At 32.1% G+C, this 25,710-nt stretch overlaps 1 long non-coding RNA gene across 1 annotated transcript; it reads right to left on the reverse strand.

Moving 5' to 3' along the window:
- Positions 1–8,983: 8,983 nt before the first annotated feature.
- On the reverse strand, positions 8,984–24,182 carry LOC132751025 (uncharacterized). Its single transcript, XR_009628631.1, has 5 exons — positions 24,013–24,182; positions 22,186–22,255; positions 21,739–21,801; positions 14,182–14,361; positions 8,984–12,961 (listed from the first exon to the last, which is right to left on the reverse strand). It is a non-coding gene; the product is annotated as an uncharacterized LOC132751025 (long non-coding RNA).
- Between the last annotated feature and the right edge of the window lie 1,528 nt (positions 24,183–25,710).

Consider the following 25,710-nt stretch of genomic DNA (forward strand, 5'->3'; position numbering starts at 1 on the left):
TACCGATCAAGCCGGTGCTTGGGGGCGTCAGGTATGTTGCACATTTTCATTATCCCTCATGTACAGACTCTGCAATTCTCTTGTAATTTTGTTGTGATTAATGCTTCCGATGCATCACTTTGTTTCTAAATTTTTATATACATCATATATTTTAAAATCGTACATTGTTATTGCGCAAAATGTAATTGTATTAGTTAATTGTATAGGTGATGGTGGTGTGCGTAAGTGTTGCGTATTGAGTATTGACAAACGCACACTACTAGGAAGGAATGTGGCATTTTCTTTTACCCCCGACACGTATGATCCAAATGCAATTCTTGAACAGCAACGCGAGGATGGAACAGATCAATGGCAAACGCTCCTTTCAAACAACAAGATAACACAATATAACAGACAGTGACGAAAGCGAAAATTTAACCGTGTTCATTATTATAATGAAACAATACATTGCTGGATGAACGCTGGGATTCTTAAGCTTGAGCTTGAAGATATTGTAGAATGAATATTTTGATGTAATACATGTTTTCTTTAAACACTGTATCTCAATTATTATAAGTAAATGAATACTTTAGTCATAATCAATAATCATAACATGTTAATCGCATGTATTTTATATTAATTGTTTATAGGTAACAGAAACTGAATCTGTTTTTCGATTGATTTTTATAATGTTTTTTTTCATGGCCGGAACCACAAAATGTTTATATTAACACAAATTAAATTACTATCTGGCTTATTTTATTTTATCTTAAACTATAGACTATGTGTGGATTCGTCTACCTCAGATCTGAAGAGGTAGTTGAGAATGGGACCGTAGAAATAGAATATTATCCGTAATGGTTGCATGTCCTCGTAGGGACACATAACATATTGAAATTGGCAGATGAAAGTTTCGAAGAGAAATCGGAGAAAAATAAAAGATATATGTTGACAATATTCTGGTTCAGTGTTTCTATGAATGAGGATTATTGTGATAACTGTGGCTATTGATCATACACATATTTTATAACTGTGAAACTATCTGGTTTGTGCGTGTGTTTCCAAACTGAAATATTATTTAAGAACAAAAGAACTTATGCAGAAATACAGTTTGTATTTAAAACATATATACACTGAATGGCACTTCTGTTGCAACATTTTATAAATATGAAATATTGTTTAAAATGTTAATTCTCAAATTTCTTCGGAACTGCACATGGAAAAAATGAAATCATTCGTCAATGACTGGTAATCAGGTCCAAACGAAGATTGTGTATGTATTCTACTTTCCGCACGAGGAAAGTGGTGTGAGCTTAACAAACGATCTTTTGATTAAACCGATTTTAGCACAACTGCAAAATAAAACTACTGTCGTGTAAAATGATTTGCATGTAATTAAAAAAACTGCATGCTACCGTCATTTTATTTCTCTTAAAGGGAGACACAAGCAAAATTTCAATTTCTTTGTTTTGAGTTTTTCATTCATTAATCTGTACATGTCCTCAAAATGAATACACAAGGCAGTCCCAGGAACAAAACTTTTCTCCTTATAAAGAATAAAATGGTGGTTTCCCAATTTGACCCACGTGGGTCAGGTTAGAACGTAAACATTTCACATCAGTAGTCACAGTGAACTCTGGAAACGTTAAAGAACACGTAAACTGAATGAATTAAGTTTGTTTCAATCATACAATATCAACAATATCTGTTATTGTAACTTCCAGGGTTTGTTCAAGTCACATGACTAGTTTTAAAACTACTCGGTGATAAAGCATTAGCCTCCGAAACAAATGACATGATAGTTAACAAAACATTGATCATATATGAAAGCTTACATATGACAATGAAACATCAACATATATAAATTGACATATGACTGTTAGAAAATCATTGGCATGGATAAATAGAACAATCATTCTTAACGATTTTCTGAGATTTTTTTGGCAACGCTGATATTCATACAATATTTCAGTTGAGAATTTGGCAACTGCGATAAAACATTGTTTACGTATACTGTCATTTATATTAAAACTTGTGAACCCACTTAACATCTCTATAAGTTGGTTTTCAATGCTCATACCGCTTAACATGCGGAAATAATTGTGTCCTAGCAAAGATATGAGTTTTGTCCATATACTATATCTAATGTTATCATAATGTAAGCAATGAAACACTTTATGTAACGCATATTCGTATGTTACCGTCTTGCAATAGTCACACACAACGGAATATTTTCTTTCGAAATATTTGCACATCAGTTTGAACAATGAAAAGCATTGTGTTTTATAAACCGGGAAATGTCTTTAAAAATCCATATAGAGCTGTAGTCGTATGTGGAATGTTTATTTAAAAATAGGTTGATATCGTCATCGTGCTCTACTCTAGATTTCCAAGTACAAAGTACATGCTCGTGCACCGCCATTTTGGTTATTCTTTTCCAAGCATATTTAGATAGAAAGAAACATGTTTCTGAAAAGTCATGTAGATATGAAAATAGTTTATATTTTCCAAGAACACTGATCACGTCGGGAATAAAGCCTTTAGATTTAGCAGGTCGTGCATAATGTGATGTTAAACGATTTACAAAAATTTGCTTAAACTTCATATTTGAATCTGCATGACATAGTTCGGACAAAAAGATAAGTTTTCTTATATCAATAAGGTTAGAAATCGGATACATCCCTAAACAACTGAGAGCAATGTCAGTACGAGTTCATTATGGAACGCCTTGAATCCATTTGGCGAATAATCTATGTGCCCGTTTCAAGGGAAGTAACTGTGTCGCTGAGACACCGCTCAGTTTCGTAGATACGCCTTGAGGTGATAGGGTTTATTCCTTTTTATCCTATTCCACTGTAAGTTAAGCTAAAGAATGTTTTCCTAAGTGTATGGCAGTTTTCGGTTATGTTTTCGCGAAGGTTCATGTCATTTGTTTAAAGAACGCCTAGATGGGTATATGAGTTAGTTTCACTTATAATTTTACTTCCCATTTTCCAGAGTCTTTTGTTGCTACATTTATCATTAAAAACGAGAATTTTGCATTTCGTTGCGTTATAAAAATAACGTTCCTTTTTGGCATAATTGAAGCATGTATCTATAAGTTCATCGAGCCCTTTTTTGACATTTGAAATGATGACCATATCATCAGCTAAGGTTGGACATGCACATACTATGTTGTGAATTTTATAGCTACTTTTACACATGTCAATCCTGTTCAGTAGCTCATTTATGAAGAGGATGCAGAATTGAGGACTACAACATTGTCCTTGACGTGTACCTTGCAGCACGGGGAACCAGTCGGAAACAAATCAATTTGATTTTACACAACTGTAACTGTTTTCGAAGAACGATTTAAATATTTGAAACAAAGATATATCAATACAACTTTGATACAGTTTTAGTTACAATGAAGAAATCCAAGTGTGATAGAATGCTTGTTTCGCATCTAAAAACATGTATACATTGGAGAATTATTTTCTATGGAGTATTGTACACATTCGCGAAGCATAACTGATGTTATCAAACAGCCAACGTTTTTTTGAAAACCACCTTGTGATGGATTTAAATGAATGCCACCATCCATGTCTGCAATTTGTAGAACGATCTTTTCAAATAATTTTAACAAGGCGGAACAAAGGTAGATAGCTCTGTTACTAGCTGAATCATTTCTCTTTTTGTTACCTCCCTTAAATAAATCTGTTATTATGCCTTTTTTATATCTGTAGGTGTGTGTGAGAATTCAAACATATGATTGAAGAGTTTGGTAATACATTTTATCAATAAATCTCCGCCATAATAAATGAAATTCTCATAAATGAGATTGTCTTGGCCACAGGCTTTCCTTTTCTTGCAAGAATTAAGCGCTGTTTTACCATATCGCTGGTGATTATGTATTTTGCATGTTGTTTGCTTTGATAGTTACTTTTAATTGTTTTAAGTTCACCTTTTACATATGAGTTGTAATCAGAATCAAAATTTTCATCATTATTTATTGAGTATAGTTGCGAGAAATAAGATTTCCAACCCTCGTTTACTTCCTGCGGATCTGATACAGTAATTCCATTGGAAGTCATTTCAAAACCGGGTGTATATTTGGTTTTTGAATAATTCTTATTAACCAATCTCCAAAATTCATTGTGCTTTGTCTAGCAGATGCTTTGTCTAGCATACATTCCTCTTTATCTAGGAAAGATGGAACGGATTGGCATTGTGTTTTCCGAAAAAGGGTCTTGGCTATTTTGAAACGTTTGTAACTTCCGGAAGTCGTGTCACGTGGCTTTCCGTCGCTTATCCATTGTGCTCGCGCTTGTGTCATATTTCTATGCGCAGTTCTAAGACTGACATTCCAGTAAGGTTTGATGTAAGGTTTAAACTTTACCTTAGGTATGAATAAATCTGAAGTAAATACAGTTGTCTGTGTTCGACAGGGTATAATTCTAAGGGTTTTTCACGAAAGTTCTGTTCGTTTTATTTTATTTTAACCACCTACTGAATAAGTGGGCGATAAGTGACACCACACAAGAATTGGTATAAGAAAGTCAATACAAAAAACGTACGCAAAATCATATAAGTTTATATTATGCGGGAAAAAAACACAACTAAATTCATACAATGTATAACAACAGAATTCTGCTACAGATAGGGCATATACGAAATTGGTAATATATTGAAATATAAACCAGATATATAAATAAACAGTATAAATCTTCAATGTTGAATCACTTTATCTGTTTACAAGAAACCAAGCACGTGTTCGTGCTAATGTGTCAAGATAACTAGAAAATTGGGTTTTCAATAATAAAAGAATATTCAAATGTATTAAACAGTCGGAAACTAAATAAAACATGCACTTTTATATTATATAATACTAAAGCTAATTGATTTATATAATCAAGGCAAGGTAACTATGAAATACAATGTACATGAGAGGTAAAACTTCAAATCATAGAATACCTTTCTCTAACAGTTTAAAAAAATATGGCAAATAAAATACTTATTGTTTGATTTTATTAACATGTCAATTGCATACTGATTATACGGTCAATTCACACAATATATTAATCTTCGATAAATGTTCGGTAAATTTCGTGAGATGTGAGTAATAGGGTGTGATTAAATTCAATTTTTCAACGAAATCATTGCACCGACCGTTATAGCGCAATAGGGTAAACTGCAGTTTTATAATTCCTAAATGTCGGACGTGTTGTAAGATCGAGACCTCGTAAGTCCATATTCTTTTCTTATTTATATCTATTTTCCACATTATTGAAGCTATGATGTTTTATGTTGTCTTTTTGGTTTCATAATATGTTTTGCATTGATTTTGGTAAAGACTATTCCTTTTTTAAATAATATAGTTTAAGGATTAATATTTAGAATTAATTCTGATTAAAATCAATAAATCTCATTTCATTGTCGTAAAATACAATACAAAACTTGACCAATCAGTGTTTCTAAATTGTTTTATATCCGTGTAGACAATTTGCAAGCACTTGGCCATTTTCATTAAAATATTCTTAAAAATAAAAAATGAAAAGGTCTAAAAAAACAATGACAAAAGTAGGGGTCGAACCACTGACCTCTCATGTATGAGGTAATCACTTAATCGACTGTGCTATTGCGGATTTGTTGAGAACATATACATCATGCTAGTGTGAATTTTCCAAGTTATATTTACCCCATATTAATTCTGGTAAACTACACGAAATGAACCGAGGTAGAATCAAATATTTAAATTAGTGCTATAATGTATTCATAATTGACAGGTCAATAAAATCAGATTATATCTGAATGTTAGATGTTGTAATTCGGCATTTAAACCATATCAGCTGCTATATAAAACATCGGCTGTGGATTTTAATGAACTATGTCACCACGTTAGAATTTAAACTTGAAGTGATTTACTAAAGCTGTAGGATACTACGCACGGAATTCACGTGAAAGAGATAACGGTGTAAACTTTTAAATCAGTTTTATAAACGCTTAGACGAGTGTTGATACCGTCATGCATTAATTTCCCGCTAAATTATAACGCTTTATGTATTAAAGAAAACAAACTACATATTTAAGTTGTTTTCTACAGCTGTCAATTTGGTTTTGGTGGAGGGAAAATTTGATACTGCACAATAATTGGAGGAGTCAGTCCTAACAATAGAAAATTATGTAGATAATAGACATTTAATTATCATATAATGTATGGCTTTAACAGATAATAAAAGGCTTCTTGTGTACAATTACTAGTATATAATTTTTGTAATTAATATAGGGTATCCTGTGAGAACCGTAAATGCGTGACTGTATTTGAAGCCCGATTCTATTAGTTTGAAAAAAAAACGGGTATTGTAAACAGTTTTTATCACGTCTCGATGACTGTGTGTAAATTGATACGAATGTTAACAAATATAAAAATCAATTGGTTAACATTTATTGAGCTATCTCTTTCCAATTATTTATGACCTATCCTAGACTTCTACAGTCATTATACAAAGACTATATAATACGGCCGTATAATCTTAATTATATTATTGGACTACACTACGGCCTTTTTACAAGAAGTTACGTACATTGCTATCAGACAAAAACATTTTACCATTTACCAAATCATACAATGACGGTAACAGAAAAATTAAACATAATTTAATATATAAAACAAATAGGTTAATATAAACAGTCATGTGTAGTATATCTAAACTTCATTCGCCTTATAAGTGGACGTACTTTTCAATTCAAGATACGATACTTTCTTTGCACAAATCTGTGTAGACATAAAGTCCTTCATCCGTTTTGCTGATCAAAACTCCTTTCTCCGTATTTTGAAATAGTGCAAGCACAACTTTCCATTTTCCGTATAAATACAAGTGTAGCTTTAACTTTATATTTATAGGTGATGTTATTAAAGGAGAATTGGTTACTCTCAACGCTTTTAACTTAGATGTCAGTTTCCATTTTTTTGCATTACTTTATATCATGGAATAAATCTTTAAAAAATCCAATGGCTGTTGTTTTTACAATCAGTTGAATATATCGGATGCTTTTAACACTAAATTAGTTTGTGGTGTCAGAGGGAGAGCTAGGGACTCAATGTACACATTTGCTCACTTCTTCGGTCTAAGTTATTATGATTAGTTCATGTATAATTGAATGCACAAGCATTCTATTTATCAGTCAAATAACGCATGAGCATTTCAGAGCGCCTCCTAGATGAGTGCTGTTGGAGGCGGTTCTTCTCAGGGAGCGTATTTGGGAGCGCCTCTTCCTCATTGGGTCTATTCGGGAGCACCTCCGCGTCCGGAAGAGCATTTAGAAACACCTTCTCCCGAGGGAGTGTATTTGTAAGCGCCCCTACCCTTGAACGCATTTGGGAAGTCACTTTCCAAGGGGAACACATTTGAGAGCGTCTCCTCCACAGGGAACGCATTTGGGAAGCGCAACGAAGGCAGTGTTTTTGTTTTGAATGCCTTCAAAATTACAAGGGGCAGTGATAGTGCAGCTTTAATCAACAAATATTAAAATAAGGACTAAAACCTTGTGTTTAATAAATGTGTAATTAGAAGACAGTGTATCTCCTATCCATTTGGATATTAAAAATTATATTGTTAAGTTTATCAATATGCTGTATGTACTGAGGATTAGAGTTTTATTACAAATATTATAGTCTACTTCAATGTAAAAGTGAAGAATACCTATTGTAAAAAAAAAACTCGCCCCTTCACCGCTTCCACCCCATCCTCCAAAAGAAAACACACACAAAAACAACAAAACTGAAAATGTGGTGTTTTTATAATGCTATATGTAACCTATTATAATTATATACTGTATACGTAAGCTTTGTATATTGATTTCCTCTAAATTATCAAAATATATGTTACTAATGAATGCGTGTCTAAACATGTTTTCTTAACTATCACCCCTGTGTATGTAACCCTTAGGAGATTATATTTCTAATAAGCCCAGTGGTCAATTTAAAAACAAAATAAGATCAAATGTTGTATGCTATCTAGACACCAATATCTCGGTAACTTTCCGTCCTTGTGAGCCCATAATATACTTTCAGTTTCCCTTATCATATGGCAAAGTTATAGTCCAGACACTTAAGACATTGTGAGAATGTTAACCTTCAAACTATAAGTGTGACACTGACCTTAAGGTTGGGAAAGGGGACTTTGTTCTACATATCATCATGATGTGGTTGACATCTGTGCAGAGTAATTTCAAAATCCTTCAATGCATGACAAAGTTACAGTCAGGACATTAATGTTGTGTATGTTTGGATGCACATACAGACATATGGTTAGATTTTAATTTTCCGCCCTTCGGGGGGAGGGGGGGGGATAAAAATAAAAAATACTCTATAGATAATCTAAACAACATCAGGCGAAATCAGAATGAACAATTGTGATGTCTAAACAAAACAAAGTATTTTAATGTTAATATTTTCTATATATACATGTATATATATGTATTATAAGCACATAATGATAAAACCTTATAAAAAATTAATCATGCTTAAGGATATTTTACAGTTAACAAAGTTAAATATAATAAGCAAAAAAAATAGAACATATAATTATATAAGACTAAAATATACGTTGTGATTTTTTAGAACAGTCTCTTTATTTTATGGAACCTTTATTTGTGAAAGAAATGTTGAATTTACACACGGAGTTCTTTCATTTCAATATCAGTCGCAACACATAACTTGATGTTGCAACAACATGTTTAATTGTTAATTCATTACCAACAGTTTGACAACATGTGTATCTCGTTAAAAACGACGTTAATTAATATTCAGATATTCCACGATTTGGCCATTTGTTGGTATAAAGATAAGACGCAAGACGCAAATTATTAATGACACGCCAAAAAAAATGTGCACTACAGCGATTTAAATGACGTCTACATATGTATACACGGAAATGCTTTTTCGTGTGTTATCTAGGTTTTTAAAGTTTATTTTACGTTGCAATCAAGACGAGAGTTTATAAGATAGAGGAGGAGTTAGAAGTCGGTGTCTATGATTTATGGAATACAATACATGTATACAAAAAACATGAATGTTTATAAATGGAGATGTGCATCAAATGATTGAAAATTGAACATTGTCTTTATTTCATTTTTTTGTTATTTTGTCGTGTAAGTCTATATAACACTAGAAATGTGTCCAAAGGACACGGGTGCCCCCACACTCCACCGATTTGTCAATCTTATGCATCTAGGTCAAATCTTTTTTTGGTACATGTGCCCAAGTTGTAAACTTAAAATCGTTTATTAAGTAAAGGGCAAATACTACAAATACTGATAAATGCACACGAAAAACCCAAGATGCACAAGTACACATGCTGACCAACATGCTTGTTAACTTTCAGGCATACAGGTCAAATACTTTTTGAATTACGTGTAAGTTTAAAATTGGAAATATTTACTAAGTCAAGGGCAATAACTCTAAAAATACTAAAAATATCCACCCGAAAATACCCAAGTGCACATCTGCACATGCTGAGCAACATTCCTCTAGGTCAAATACATTTTTAGTTACGTGCGACACAAGTTGAAAATTGGAAATTTTTACCAATTCAGGGCAATAACTCGAATAAATACAAATAACATCCACACGAAAATACGCAGGTGCACAACTACATATGCTGAGCAACATTCCTGTAAGGTTTCATGACTCTAGGTCAAAGACTTTTTTAGATACATGCGACACAAGTTGAAAATTGGAAATTTTTTACTAATTCAAGGGCAATATCTCTAAAAGTACTAAATATATTCACACAAAAAATACCCAGGTGCACAATTACACAAGTTAAGCAACATTCCTATAACGTTTCATGACTCTAGGTCAATTACTTTTTGAGCTACGTGTGACACAAAAAGAGAACGGACGGACGGACAAGGGTAAATCTAAATGCCCCCTCCCCCACATAATGGGTGCTCAAAAAGTAAGAAACAAATTTGCGTTGTGTGCTTGCTGACTTCTGTTATCTGTGTATTTGCTGGTTCATTTCATTGGCAGATCTTGTGCTGAATTTCTAGCCAGCTTCACATTCCAGCTCAACATTCGAATAGAAGCAAGAGGGCCAAAATGGCCCTGAAATCGCTCACATGTATAAAGGCCCCTGGGCCAAGGTCAATTTTAAACCAGGGACTTTTATTTGAACAAACTTGGTAGACACCCATTTGAAGATGTTTTATACTAAATATCTTAGCTTTAGCTCTTTAGGGTTTTTAAAAGAAGATTTTTTTAAAGATTTTACTTTATACATATAGGGAAAACGATGACCTCCGCTAGCAGGGGCCAATTTTGACCCCAGGGCTTTTATTTGAACAAACTTGGTAGACACTCACTAGAAGATATTTCATGCTTAGTATCTAAACTCTTGTTCATTGGGTTGTTATAAGAAGATTTTTTAAGTCTTTTTACTATACATATATAAGGAAAATCAATGACCCCGGGACAAGGCCAATTTTAACCCAAGGGCCTTATTTGAACAAACGTTGTAGACACCCATTTGAAGATGTTTCATGCTAAATATCTCAGCTCTAGCTCTTTGGGTTTTTTTTAAAGTAGATTTTTTTCTGTTTTTTACTATATATACATAAATGGAAGAACGATGACCCCATGGGTGGGACCAATTTTTACCCCAGGGCTTTTATTTGAACAAACATGGTAGACACCCGCTAGAAGATGTTTCATGCTTAATATCCAAGCTCTAGCTGTTTTGTTTTTTTAAAGAGGATTTTTTTAAGTTTTTACTTTTACAAATACGGAAAATCAATGACCCTCGCGAGTGGAGGGCTTTTATTTGAACAAACTTGGTAGACAGCCACTAGAGGATGTTTCATGCTTAATATCTAAGCTCTAGCTATTTGGGTTTTTTAAAAGAAGACTTTTTAATTTTTTACTTTATACAAATAATGAAAATCGGGTCGGGGCCAATTTTAACCCCAGGACATTTATTTGAACAAACTTGGAAGACACTGACTAGACGATGTTTCATGCAAACTAGTTAAGCTCTAGCTCTTTCGGTTTTTTATAGAAGATATTTAAGTTTTTTCTTTCGGTTGCCATGTCAACCAGAGTTCTGCTTGGGAACAATTTTTAAAGTTGACTACCAAAGAAACATTCCTTTGAAGTTTGGATGAAATTGGCTTTGCGGTTCATGAGATGTCGTTTAGGGTAAAATTTACGGACGGACACCGGACGAAAAGCGATCACAAAAGCTTACTTTGTGAAAGGTGAGCTAAAAAATACTGTCGAGATTAGTGATATGCTAAATGTCTAGCCAGCTTCAAATCCCAACTAGACATTTAGAAAATAGACAAAAAACAATGTCGATCGGACAAAATGTCTAGCCAGCTTCACGTCTCAGTTAGTTCGACACTAAAAATAGAGACACGAAACGAATGTCCAGCTTTATGTTGTGCTAAATCTATAGCCAGCTTCAAATATTGACATTAATAAAGATACAAAAATCGAATGTGAAGCTGAAAGTCGTACTGAATGTATAACCAGCTTCACATCCCTGCTCAACGTTCAAAATTGAGACAAAACAAATATCGAGCTTAATGCTGAACTGAATGTCCAGCCAGGTAAATATCTCGGTTTAACATTCAAAAAGAGACTAAAAACGGATATCGAGCTGAATGCCTAGCCACTTTCACATCTAAGCTCAACGTTGAAATGAAACATCGAGCTTAACGTTTGTGCTGAATGTCTAGCCAGCTTCAAAATAACAAGAATAAAGATCAACAAGGCAAAGGCAACGTTCACAGGACGCCGAAACATTGACATTCATAAAGAAACAAAACACGAACGTTCAGCCAAAGTTTGTGCTGAAAGCCTAAGATTCTTCATAACACAGCCCGACATTAAAAAAGAACAAAAAAAGTTGAGCTGAATGTTGTGCTGAAAATCCGACCAGTATCACATTGAAATTTAAAAGAAAAAGACGAAAAACGAAAGTCGAGCTGTTTGATGTGATCAATGTCTAGCAAGCTTCACATCCCAGCTCGACATTGAAAAAGAACAACCAAAAAAACGAATGTTGAAGTGAATGTTGTGCTGAATAACTAGCCAGTATCACAATCCAGCTCTGCATTCAAAAAGAAGACAAAAAAAACGAATGTTTTGCTGAATGTCTTGCCAGATTCAAATTTCAGCTCTTCATTCAGTAAAGAGACATAACGAATGTCGAGTTTAATAGTGTGCTAAATGTCCAGCCAACTGTAACTCCCATCTCAACACTGAAAGATCGAATGCCTAGCTGAATGGTATGCTGAATGTCTAGCCAGATTCCCATCCTATCTTTTCATTAATAAATCGAATGTCGAGCTGAATGTTTAATACCGATCTCTGTGCCAACTTTCTTGACTTTTTGAATTAATTCTTTTTAACACAACATCATTTTGTTCATGATTTAAAATTGCAGTTCGTCCATATCATTAAAATTCAAGTAAAAATGAAGTTTTATTTCTTTCAAAGCAGCATATTAATCTATGTCAATAGACATGTACGTTATATGTGATTTTGTCAATATCATAAACATTCAAGTAAAAGTGAAGTTTTGTTAGATTATGATATAAAGCAGTTACACGGATACATTCATGTCTGGATATGATTGAATTGCTCTTCAGTTTCAAAAACAAGCATACACTCTTCAAAACATTTCGATTAAATTGCATTGCATTGAATTTGTATATGCACATATTCATGCACTTCATTGACAAAATTGTTTGACGATTAACAATGTAAGTTTAATAAGATTGATAGCATCTGTACGTCTTTTTGCTCTTTATGTACAGATGCGAAGTTTGTCAATAACATAAGCGCACAAAATTCCAAAAACAGGGATTATAATCAGTACCCATTCAATGATAGAAACAACGAAAGCGAATATGATAACAGTTTTGTCACAGCATTCCTCGGCACCATCGCATCCACCAACCAGGTATGAATAATTCCAGAATACCAGAAAACTTCCTGCGAGAAAAAACAACAATTTATTTGTAATTAAAAAAACTTTCCCTAGGTTAACCTAGTTTAAACTACATGTGTTCTAAGTGTCATATATATTTGAGTAATAAAAGCAATGTTTACTAAGGAATAACAGTAATTACTTGTATAAATTCTGAATAACTAATTTGTTTTGCAGTAATCAAAATGGAATTATAAAACGCTATTTATGTTTGATCAAAATTAAACTTATGTCCTGTTATACAGTGTGTTAATACTTTTCAATTATTTGATTTTTTTTACAAACGACTTTGCACAGTTTGTGATCATATGCATTTGTTAGCGGTAATAATGATAAAAACAGAAAATACGGATAGAATGATAAATAAATCTTAGTCGCACACCCTGGAAATGGAATAGAATGGATATATAATTGTCGGGAAAACATATATAAGTTTTTTTGTTGTTGTTTTTTACGTTTGTTTTGATCCCATACTTTCGTACGTATCTTAATTAATTAAAACTTATTCGAAAGTCCGTAAAATTTCATGAACGAATAAACGATTAATATTTTCGGTATAATTTACGTTAACACTCATGTATGTTCTTATCAATAAACGTCTTAACAGATGTTAACATGATTAATTTAGATATATATATATATATATAAACAAGGGATAAAAATCAACTAAAAATACCGAATGAAACTTTATATACAGTTAGTACCAAAAAGGTTCACTCAACAAAAGCTGGTAAGGATAATAAATAAATAAGCGTATTTTGTATAGGTTACAGGAAGTGTGACCGTTATTGAATGACTAGTTAATTTTGGACATTATATTTTTATTTATCCAAGTATTCCACTCTTAGTCAATGTTAATGTAGATAATTAAAATTTCAAAAGGGGAACAAAATATTTTTTAATGAGAAGCACGGTTCACAGAACTGAGATCCCAGTGATTTTGTGTTTTGGGGTTTTCATAGAAGGAGTTCATTGAATGAATATGTTTTTCTAATTTGAACAGGAAATATATTGAATACGTTGAAAGTTTTAAGTTACGATCTTTTTATCCTTAACTTGCATATATCACTGTTTTAACATAGATGATTTAATATAATACATATGCACCCTTTTATTTCATTTCATTTCATATCATTCTGTATCAAACGTAATGATATCAAACTTAAACAAATGATCGGCAATGTGCCGTTAAAACCCAATCCAAATAAACGAAATGGTCACACACCGACGAGTATTCCAATGCAGTGTTCGACTGGTACTATCAAGATGATTTGCATCGTTGCCGAAGTCGCGCATAGAGCTCCTATTAAGAACAGTATATCAACAACTGTTTCGACACCTGCTGATCCAGCCAGATAAATCGGAATTGATCGATTTGCTTGACAATCATTCAAGTAAACTAAACCTGGCATAATAAAGATATGTAAATATTGGTGTTTGTTTTTGCTATTCCCAGTTTTTTATAAATACAAATTAAACGAAATAAAAAAGTATCTCCCATCTCTGTAAAATCATGATACTATTTGTATTTTACACTTAAAAATATTATATTAAATAGTTCATAACAATAAAATCTTTTCAGGTGCGACTCCGAGGGATCATTTTGTTTCCAGATTTTCATGTACAAATTGTATTAGAAAATAGTTTGCAGCCCTTAAATCTAGAGCTTTCTCGTTACAGAATTAAAGTCAAGTTATTAGGCATCTATGGCCTAATAGTTTTAGTTTACTTTGATAAATTCCGAAAGCGAACGGAACGTTGGTGTTTCTACTCAGGCACCCGTTCGTGCCTGATTCAATGTCCACCTAAACTAGTTTAGCTGAAAAATCGCTATATGACCACGAATGTCTTGGTTCGTCGTTCACACTAGCACAAACACCGCAAAAAGATTCAACTTCATTCGATAAGACGACCTTAGTGTTTGTGTTTGACTGTTGGGTTTTACGGTGAACAGTAAGGTGAACGTTTCGGTTGTCTGAAATTAAAGCGTTTTTGCTTGCGTTTGCCGTATATCGTGCGTGCGTATATCGTGCAATGGGCGTTTTATGAAACTCTTCCTCAAGAGTGCATCGTTCACAAGCTTTTTACGTTTTTTTTTTTTTTTTTTTTTTTTTTTCGTGCATTATTTTTCGTTTATCGTAAGTTTGAAAGCATTCGTTTGTTATCCCCAGAAACGTTCGTCAAAACGTTTAAGAACGGTGTTTTGCGTCTTTTACTTTTGGAAGTTAAAGAAAAAGATATATTCGTTACTTGAAGATTTAACAGATGTTCAGTGTCCTTTTCGAAGAATAAAATACATTAATGCTAAATTATATTTACATAAAAGTGCGTGACCTCATGGTGCAAGCCGCATTTCGACGTGCTTTATGCCGAAGATTAGAATTTTAATCCTATTTTACATATACGCCAAGGATAAGATTAATCTTTAATTGCAACATTTTTGTTCAGAAAACATGTGTTTATATGCGTAACAATGTGTCCGATATCAGATTCGTCAGACATTATGTGATGGTAATTAGACAGTTCCAAGTCGTAAAATACTTCCCTACTATGTATGAACATTTGTCCTCGAATTTCTCAAGGTTACCAAGCAATGTGAATTAAACTCTGGGCTATATGTCAGTCACAGTGTGAGAAAAGTGTGCAGCCTGTCAGGGACTCGAACCCGTGACCCTCAGGATATTGTACGGCGGCTCAACCCACTCAGCTGTTTGACCGCTTACAAATTTGTGCTTAATAGTGAACAGCTTTAAATCGTGACAGATACAATAACAATGTATTGTCATTATTATAATTGTGTTTAACTTAAAAAGGAGGACACATGATTAATAGTTCATACATGTTTATCCATGTATAGTGAAAACTGTACTTATACATTGTACTTTTTTATGGTGGCTTATTTGTGTTTTCGTATTGCTATATTGTCTTACAAACGAAAAAAGCTAGCCTTTTTATAGTGTTTATACAATTCTATGGTGGTTGATTTGTGCCATATCGTACTTTATCTTAGCTAGGCACAAGGCGAAAACTCGAAAAAACGACAAAGTTGTTTTGTCGTATTTTTCGTCGAGCGCCCATGGTACGTTGTTTTTCCATGTCTTCGTTAAAAACAACAATAAACATGTAAAACTATAAAACAAAAATTGATATTTTAATCTGATCAGATACGTCTTATACACGACTGAGAGAAATGTTCATTGTCAAAACGTCCCATTACCAACTCAGCCATCATAAATAAGAAGTCTGTGACGGGATTGACTCTGCCCAAGAACTTAATTTTGAAATAAGTGTCCCTCCGTAACATAAATAAGACATTAGCTGTCCTTGACAATTTACTACGCACATATCAGAAATGATCAAAAATAATTCAGTATATGATATTTTTGAGATTTGAAGTTTACCTACATCCAAATGGACCAGTACTGACAGAGGGTCTGTTGCAGTTGCCTAGGAATCGTCCCGTGCAATTCCACCATTAAACCTCTCATCACTGGTAATGGACATTGATTTAACCTCAATACAATATAGTTGGATTCCATTTAAATCATTATATAATATTGCATAATGTTACTCAAGGAGTAAAGCATATGCAATCTTCATATATCTTCTATATATTTTTGAAGAAATTCTAAGAGTTTTAACTTTAACTTAGATTTAAGTTTATTTTAAGGTTTAATGATATTTAAATTATAGACATGTCAATCGTATCATTCACTAGTTTACTGTTGATTATAATTGCATTGAGTAACTTTGTAGAACTTTCTATTGCACTCTTCAACAGTAACCTAGCATGGCCTAAATGCAAATATAAAGTTCTTAGAAACACATATAAATATATATTTTTACGCTAAAGAGAGTAAAGTGGAACATATTATCACATAAGACAGGCTAAGGCCCCTTTACAATTTCCCATAACTCTATAATAGGAAAAAATAGCCATTTTTCTTTTTAGTATTTTTTTAGATTGGTGTCAAGTTTTCAAGCATCATGGCTTAGTTTAGCCAAAATATTAGTATCATATGTACCCCCCCCCCCCCCTCCCCTAGTAATAATTTTAGAGTCTTGAAAATCTTTACAATGAAATTTTAACTGACTGACAAGGTTTAAATGAATAAATGTAACATTCCTCAACCAACCCCAGCTAATATTTTCTTTTAACTTGACTGCATTTATTGAGTTTAGGACTGAAGATTGTTATTTATTATTTAAAGTTATACTAATTTCATAGAATTCAAGGAGAAAAAAAAATAGCTTGATGACCTCTTTTGATTCAGTAGCCTGAGACAATAAATAGACATGCACTTAGGAATATAGACTATAGTCAATGTATTATCATATAAGTCTCGTCATTTTAATTTTATTATCATATTAACTGGAATTCCATAAATATATGTACATTATCTAACATCAATAATTCCCAGTATCTGTTAAACATATAGGAAAGCTTATTTTATGAACAATCTAAATAAACAAAATAAAATGTTTTCAATTTCACACAGTGATTGGAGGAACCCTGTAGCAGGATACAAATATAGATTTTGGTATTGACTAACTGAAATACACGTATACAAGTATATACAGCAAGTAACAAAAATCTTTTCGACAGCATTTTAAAAAGAAACATACGTTACCATTGTTTTGGAGCTAATCCATTCAAAGAAGACTCCAAACAAGAAAGAAAATTAACATGTGTGTAACACTGACATATAAACCACAAATTATGGCGAGTTATAGGCTCTTGCATCATTTTTCAACCCACTTTCAATATAAAAATAAAACAAACGTTACAGAAACATACGTTACCAACTTTTTAAAGTAATTTTATCAAAAGGGAAATTGATCTCAGAAAGCACGTATAATAGCAACACTAACTTCAATTTGACATTAGAAAGTAAATTTTGTTAACTGTGGTCGAGTTTTAACTTGTTTAAGTAACCACAGTGAAACAAACGTTTCTTTTATCAAACAGACTTTATATTGTTTACACATGCACACATCAAAACATAAAATCGCATTTTTATGACAATAGAATGATGTACATTTGATTCCTATATAAAACAGTCGATTTTACATGTAAGTTTCAATTCCATGATAAAGTTCATAAATAAGCCAGTGGAAAACATACGTTACTCCAACTTACAATTCAACAATTTTTGAAAATTAAAGATAAAATTGGGATTAGCATGCCTGTTAGTAACGGTTACCTTGTATTAGATGTAAGAAGATACAAAAGTGTTTTTGCAAAGGAAAGATATGTTAATAATATGTTGATGTACCAGCAGAAATGTTAAAAATATATTACAAGATATTGAAGTTCTCAGCAACAACTGATTCGATCTGCAAAGAGCTTGCTGGCCGTATTTCATTCTATATATAATAATGTAAAATAATATCCATAAATACAAATTAGTTTACAAAAAATAAAATTGTTTTCTTAATCTTTACTTGTATTTGAATAAAATGAAACATACGTGACATCCTATTTGGGGATGAATATAGAACTGCTTAGCAATAAATTTTCCATATATGAAAAAAGTGGAAAGTTGAATGTTTTGAAAAGCTAAATACAACATTTGTGTATGCATTGGACCTCTCATATATGAATGAAGACATAAAATAATCATTTCCAAAATTGACTCTTCCTGCTTTCTACGAATATTTAACTTTGAAGAAATTAACTGAAAATGAGCAAGGTACCCAACTTTCTTGAATTTTCCTGGGTTTGAAAGTCTTTCTAGATATAGAATTTACATATTTTGATATATTTTACAGACATTTGTTATTTATATGCAGCCAATATGTGACATTATTAGATCTGAAATCTACGTTACGGAGGAAATACAGTATCATTACCGAAATAAATGCCATCCTGTTATATTATAGTTTCTTGTTGAAAATATTTCTGGCAAACTTGCAAAATACACTAAACATTTACTTCAGCGATAAAAAATTACACAGTGACAACATCAAATTTTTAATATTTTTCAACCTCAAATGCTTTATTTTATTGAGAATGGGCGTATAAAAGAATTTTATAATTTCTGCATATTTATTATATATAGACATACAAGTATAACAATAATTTGTAACTTGTCTGGACATGCTTGACTAACCTAAGATTTTACAACCTTGTTTAGTCATCATTGAGATTCATTTATGATAGACTGAAGGGGTTAAATAATAATAATGATAATACCACAGTTTTTTTCCTCTACTGGGTGTAATCGGAAACTATATGGAGTTCTACTCTGTGATATTAATCACCAACCTGGTCATAGGACTGTGAGGAAGGAAGGCCCGCACCAGGTCAGATTGAAGAACAAGACGGGCAGAGCATACCGAGGTGTTAAGATCCCCCATCGGAAAGAAAGTGTTCCCTGTCCCTGCACTTTTACTATAATTGTTTATTTGGTGTAGAGATCCGGGGTCCAATACTGGCATGGTGTTTGGAATAACAAAATGATATTGATAAACTGAAAGATAAGGAAATTTATTACCCTTCACTTTTATCGTAATGTTAATTTCCCATAGGCCTCTGGGAGATATTCTTACTGTTAATGCAAGTGTACCACGTGACAAAGAATTTTGTACTGTTATATAGGTAACAGTATTTTTAACAGTATAAAAGCTCGTCACGTGGTCTATTTTCTAATTAAAATGGATAAATAAAACACAGCTAATTGTATGTTTATGACTGGTAGATATCATCACTTTCTTAAAGAAAGCAGGCCTACAGTACACTTAAAACTTGCAAGGTAAGGACAGTTTAGTTATTGCTATTCTTGGTTTATTTTTGATACAGCTAGATTTAAAAATTGAGATAATCACAGTATTTGTTCAGGGTAATAAAATAAATAACACATGGGTTTGTGGGTAACAGTAAAACTATCATCCCGAGGAAATACTGTTACTCGAGGCGTTATATATATATATATATATATATATATATATATATATATATATATATATATATATATATATATATATATAATATATATATATATATATATATATATATATATATATATATATATATATATATATATATATTATGCATTTTTTTCTATAGTAAAGTAACAGCTATAAGAACTGGTCACTATTTAGAGGAGAAGAAGTGTTAGTGGATGGATAGCTTAGTCGGTAGCAAGCTTCGGACAGTATTTCGGGGTCCCTGGTTCAAGTATCGGTTAGGCTGCACATTTTTCTCACCCATTGACATTTGACTCCCAGCAGATAGTAATAAAACAATATGAAAAATTGTCTTGGAGGTTCATACCATCACCAATTTAACAGGAGACTGTAATGGTATAAAGCTCCTAGTCCTAATTCACATTGTTCACTGTACCCGTTAGGAATTCAAGGAGGAATTTCAATATAGTAGGGGAATATGTCACATTTCTAAACAGTTCATTTTCTATTGGAGTTAATGTGTAAGCGGCTTGATAGCTCTGTCGGTTGGACCGCAGGTTTGACCGCAGAATGGTATTCCCATTTTTCCAGGTTCAAGTCCCGGTAAGACTGCACATTTTTTAAACTTTTGACCGTAACATAAAAAATGTATTAGGTGTTAAATGTTGCTTAGTATTAATATAGCATTTTAAAACATAAAGTGCATGAATTTCAACTACTAATTGCTATGAAAATTATTTTCTGATTCGCTTTTAGGTAAATCTATATACTAAACAGTTAACACATGATTCACAATTTGTTGAGTCCCACGTTACTCCCAACCTGGCACCAAAGGAGGTACATTAGGATGACATGATTCCGTATTCTCCTCATTATTTTCTCACTTACAGTTTCGGACCCAAAGTAAAAGTATACTCTTATTCATTAAATTTCATAAGGCTTGTGTGGCCACATCACCGATGTAACTGTCACCTAGAAAATATATTGCCCTTGTCTTGAAAATGTGTTGGACTGCCTATCTGCAATGTATGCTCTTCCTTTTTGTAAAAAATATCATATTATTTTCGTTGCTGCTATGAAAATGATCTGATTATTTGAAAGAGGATTTACTAAAGTTTTTACCATTCTCTTTTATTTTTGTTTACGCCGCGAGACGTGTCAACGTTATAAACTCTTATCTAAGAGATTACTGGGCTAAAGTAAAGTAGACGAACCCGTTGAATTATTTTTTTTAATTATCGCACGATAGCTTATATATTCTATTGGAAATCATTCGTTGAGGCTGAGACAATAATTTACTTTTATGCCAAGCTGATTGCATTTCAGCTCTAATATACACCCTTTTAAAATACATGTTAAGCAATCTTTTAATCAACTCGCTAAACGATCTAGCTGATTGTTAAAACTAATATGATTACGCATTTAATTAAACGTTCGGAAACGTTTTTTTTATTTTGCGTGAGTTCTAGTGTTTATCATTTAGCATATTTCATTTAGCGTATATCGTTTTGCATGCGTCTTCGTATTTCGTTGTGGAACGTTCGTTCTTTTAACGTGTCACGTGCGTGCTTTTTTTTACGAGCGTAAACAGAAGCGTACACCCTACTGTAAGTCATATGGCGTCGTAACAGGAAAAATGTATTTGACTTACCAAAGATTTTACAACCTTAATAGCAGCACCAGGTGTCAAAAGCACCTCACGTGCTGGAGCTATACGATGCGTACTGTTTATCGCCTCTTACGATAATACAGGGATAATTGGCGGCTTCAATTCTGATGATAAACCATTAACTGTAACCTCTTAGCCACAAAAATATCTAAGCATCCCTAATATAACCAAGGACAAGCAAAATGATTTTAATCACAGACATACCAATTATGAACTTTAGAACTTGCAAGAATATACCGACACCCATCCATATACATACACATTTAACTGAAATGTAACAATTCGTATCAGACGAAATATATTCTTTATTATAAGATAAAAACGACAACAAATGTTTCGTAAGATACGTTATGTATATACAACCAAATATGGGATGAGTATTTTTAAGTTTATTATCATAAAAGACACATTCATCAAATACCCAGCATCAATGAAGCATGGGCCAAGAGTAATTCAAATTTACCCTACAGGAAAATAAATTCAACGTGTTAAAAATTGTCATATAGTAGAAAAAGTATCAGAAACGCAATCGTTTATAAACATTTTACATCAACTGTACAATATCTCTCTCAGAATAAAGAAAAAAAAACATTGCAAGAGATTTACTATAAACTGTCGTGTTAAGCTATACAAATATGTAAAACTGCCTACCAAATGAATCATCGTCACCTTTACCACTGCCTCGTCCGCTTCCCATTCTTGATAGCAATCAACGCCTGCCCTGTAATAGTTTGACCTTTCTTTTTAAATAAATTATTTGATTTTGCTTTGATGTGGATTTTTGTTTCATTTCTTGAAATAACATTTAATCTTGATTATGTTAATACATAACATTAACATAATACAGGAATTTATCATTTTAAAAAATTAAAGAAAACACCCTAAAATAAGCCAAAGTTAGTGATGAAACAAAGCAGAGCCAGTTTCTTAAGTACTTTAAGAATATTAAGCAATATAAGGTGTTTATTATGTAACAGAGAATAAATTGATAAAAATAGACATTTTGCAGGATACATATTAGTACTGCACCTTAAATACACTTTTTATTCCGTTAATATTATTGTGTTTTTTGGGTTTTTTTGGGGTTTTTTTTCTTTTAAGGTAGAACGCGAAATTTTGCGAGCATTCGAGTAGCGTCTTGAAAATTGGCATGTAAATAATTATCCATATTTTAGATTAGAATTCAAATAGTTTAAGCCATTTTATGTACATGTGACTTCAAAGTTGACAACCAAAGCCTGTTTTAGAACATGATATCGTTATGCATCCTTGGCAACTGTTATGGGCCATAGGCAGACAGAGCGTCTTAAAATTTTCAGGCTGAAATTATGTTTTCCTTTATGATATAAAAATATGGTATTACGCCGAAAAAATGTTTGAAAAATGGAAGAAAATGTAAATCTTGTTGTTCAGATTAGCCACATTTTTCAGCTTTAAAGAAGCTTTAAAAAAACTATTCTGATATATCTTTAAACGTCCTATACAATGTATACTCAGTCTAAATGACAATACACGTGTTTTTATTTCCCCTTACTTTAAAAGTCACGCTATCACAGTTTTGGTTCAATTTTGTTTTTGTTGTTGTTTTAGGGTGTTTTATTTTTCTTTCAAAAAAGGGTCCTGTGTAATTATCCTTTTATAAACGGCAGTTCACGCCATAATGACCACTGTGGGAAATATATTGATACACGAATAAATAGTATGAATTCCGTATATCATAAATAGACGGGTAAATATATAAGAATTGATGTGTTGCTTCACGCAAATATAATTGACTATAATTTTATTAAAATAAATTTGAAGATAATATTTTAATTTGTAAATATTTCGCACAGTTATTTTGCATATACTCTGTCATTTTGCTGCAAAAATTTATGCTTACAAGTGAAGTTTTGTTTTTTTACAGGTGAAATAAAATCCATTGTGTAATATAGCTTTGCCTAACTTCTTGTAACCTACAATTAATATTTGATTTCGTATATTTCTAAATTTGCATATGAAATGTAGTTTTGCTTTTTGTTCCCTGTGGCATATTTCTCGATTTAAGTTCATTATCCTACTGCGCAAAGCGTCGCATTCTTCCTTAATAGATTTTCTGTAAGACAATGTAAGTGTGTGGAATTAAAAGTTTAGGCATTTGATATTAAAACTTATTTAAAGTATGTTTAAGGAATTATTTTACCAAGGTCAAAATAAATAAAATCTGGAAGCAAATGTGACACGAATAGAATATGAAAAAGATAGATATGCACGTGAACATAAATAGTTGCATTGTCAATGTAAAAATACAGACGTTTTTTTTTTACTTAGCAAACGTCTGTTTTAGATTATATCACATAATGGAATCTGAGGAAGTTCCCTTTTACTTTTGGCAAAACATAATTAATTGTACTATCTGAATTGATAATTAAATACGAACGTATAATATCTTTAAAAGAAAATTTAAAGTCAGTTATATGATTATATATGTAAACTTACCTAAGAAAATGAACCTTTCGAAAACAAAACTCAAAATAATTAATCACTTAACTATATTTCTTTCATCAAATTTTGAATAACGCGTCCTTGTTATCCAGCACAGTTAAGCTGAATGTATATAAAACATAGCAATGGTTGTTGGCACAACGCCGATCAATGTATCATAGGCTGTCCATGGTACTGTGCTCCAAAACAAAACTGCTATTGAATTTGATAGTTTGATCAATATTTTTTTCAAAATAAATCAAATGTGATTACAAAAATTACACTTTAAGGTAGAATTTCATTCATTAACGAACAAGTCGATAAACATTTTGTCTTGACGATGTTTTATGAATAATAGTTTTACGATAATTTGAAAATACCATACTATTATCTTTTTGTAAAGGACAATGGTTGTTAAAAATTAAATAACTGAGGCGATGTTAACAAGATAGTTCCGATCTGTTTTGTAAAATCAACGGGGTGTCACGTTACGTTTACCCGTTTAAACCAGTACGGTCGGTTTTTATCTGAAAACTGGTTAGACAAACTTTTGATATAAATAACTGATACAAAATTGTTTCTACATGTATATATTAACGTAGTGTTTTTTTTTTGTGTGTGTTTTTTTTAGTTTTACTTAACAATGTATTTTTCCGATCTGATCGAGAACGGAACAGCCCTAATGAAAATAGTTACCTTGTATCGGATATGTATAACTATCCTCTTGAATACAACGTACGGTTGTTTAAATTGTATTTTACACGGTTATTTGGTAGCTTTTTAAAAACGGATAGCATTTTTCTAACCGTGACACCTTTGCTAATCAATGAAAGCTCATTTAGTTAATTTCAAGGTAATTCACAATGTCTAAGAAAAACATTATCTTTATAATCAATGTGTAACTTTATCATTATATTCTTCATTTTTCTCTATTTAAAAAAGGAACACATTGTATCAATATTCCGACATTTTGTAGGCTAACAAATATGACGTCACATATTAGTTGATTTATGACGTCAACATGATTGTACAAACTTTTCTGTACCTGTGGGATACAATTTGGGTTCACATTAAATTTGAAAATATCTCAACACGTAATATATAGATTTCTATGTTTCATTTGTTTCATGTTTCATTAGCATTAACAAAAATTAGCTTGATTGTAATAAGTGTTCAACATATTTTGTTCTATGATATATTTTTTTCTTCTATTTTTATTTCATGATTGACTTTTATTTAATTTTACCCATGAAATATGGTGCTATATCAGTAAAATATTTCATATATTTTAAAGATAAATATGAAATATAGATATGAAAGTGGGCGGAGTCAAAACTCATATTTATTTTAACGGACTTCTTTTGTCTTTCTGTTTGAAAAAATCTGAAAATACAAAACAACTTTCTGTGAATTTTGTTTTGAAAAATTATCTAAAATGATAAAAAATGGTCGAACTAAAAAAAATAAATCCCAAAACCAATATTATTTATCCAGTCATTCACGCTGTACATGTTTAAGTGACGTCACAATTAAGCGCCAAATATCGCGTGCAAAACAAGACGCATCTATATTACTGCGCGCAGTAAAATTGCAGTTGCGTAGAAAGCAAGGGATTTCGTAATCATTTTTCTTTGATACTGAAATTAAATAAAAAGATTATTTTTTCGTTTTTCGTCCCGGCTCGTGAAAATATGTGGCATTTTATCATGTTTC

This window comes from Ruditapes philippinarum, unplaced genomic scaffold (genome assembly GCF_026571515.1).
Source record: "Ruditapes philippinarum isolate M1 unplaced genomic scaffold, ASM2657151v2 ctg2387_1_1_1_1, whole genome shotgun sequence".
NCBI classification, from domain to species: domain Eukaryota; kingdom Metazoa; phylum Mollusca; class Bivalvia; order Venerida; family Veneridae; genus Ruditapes; species Ruditapes philippinarum.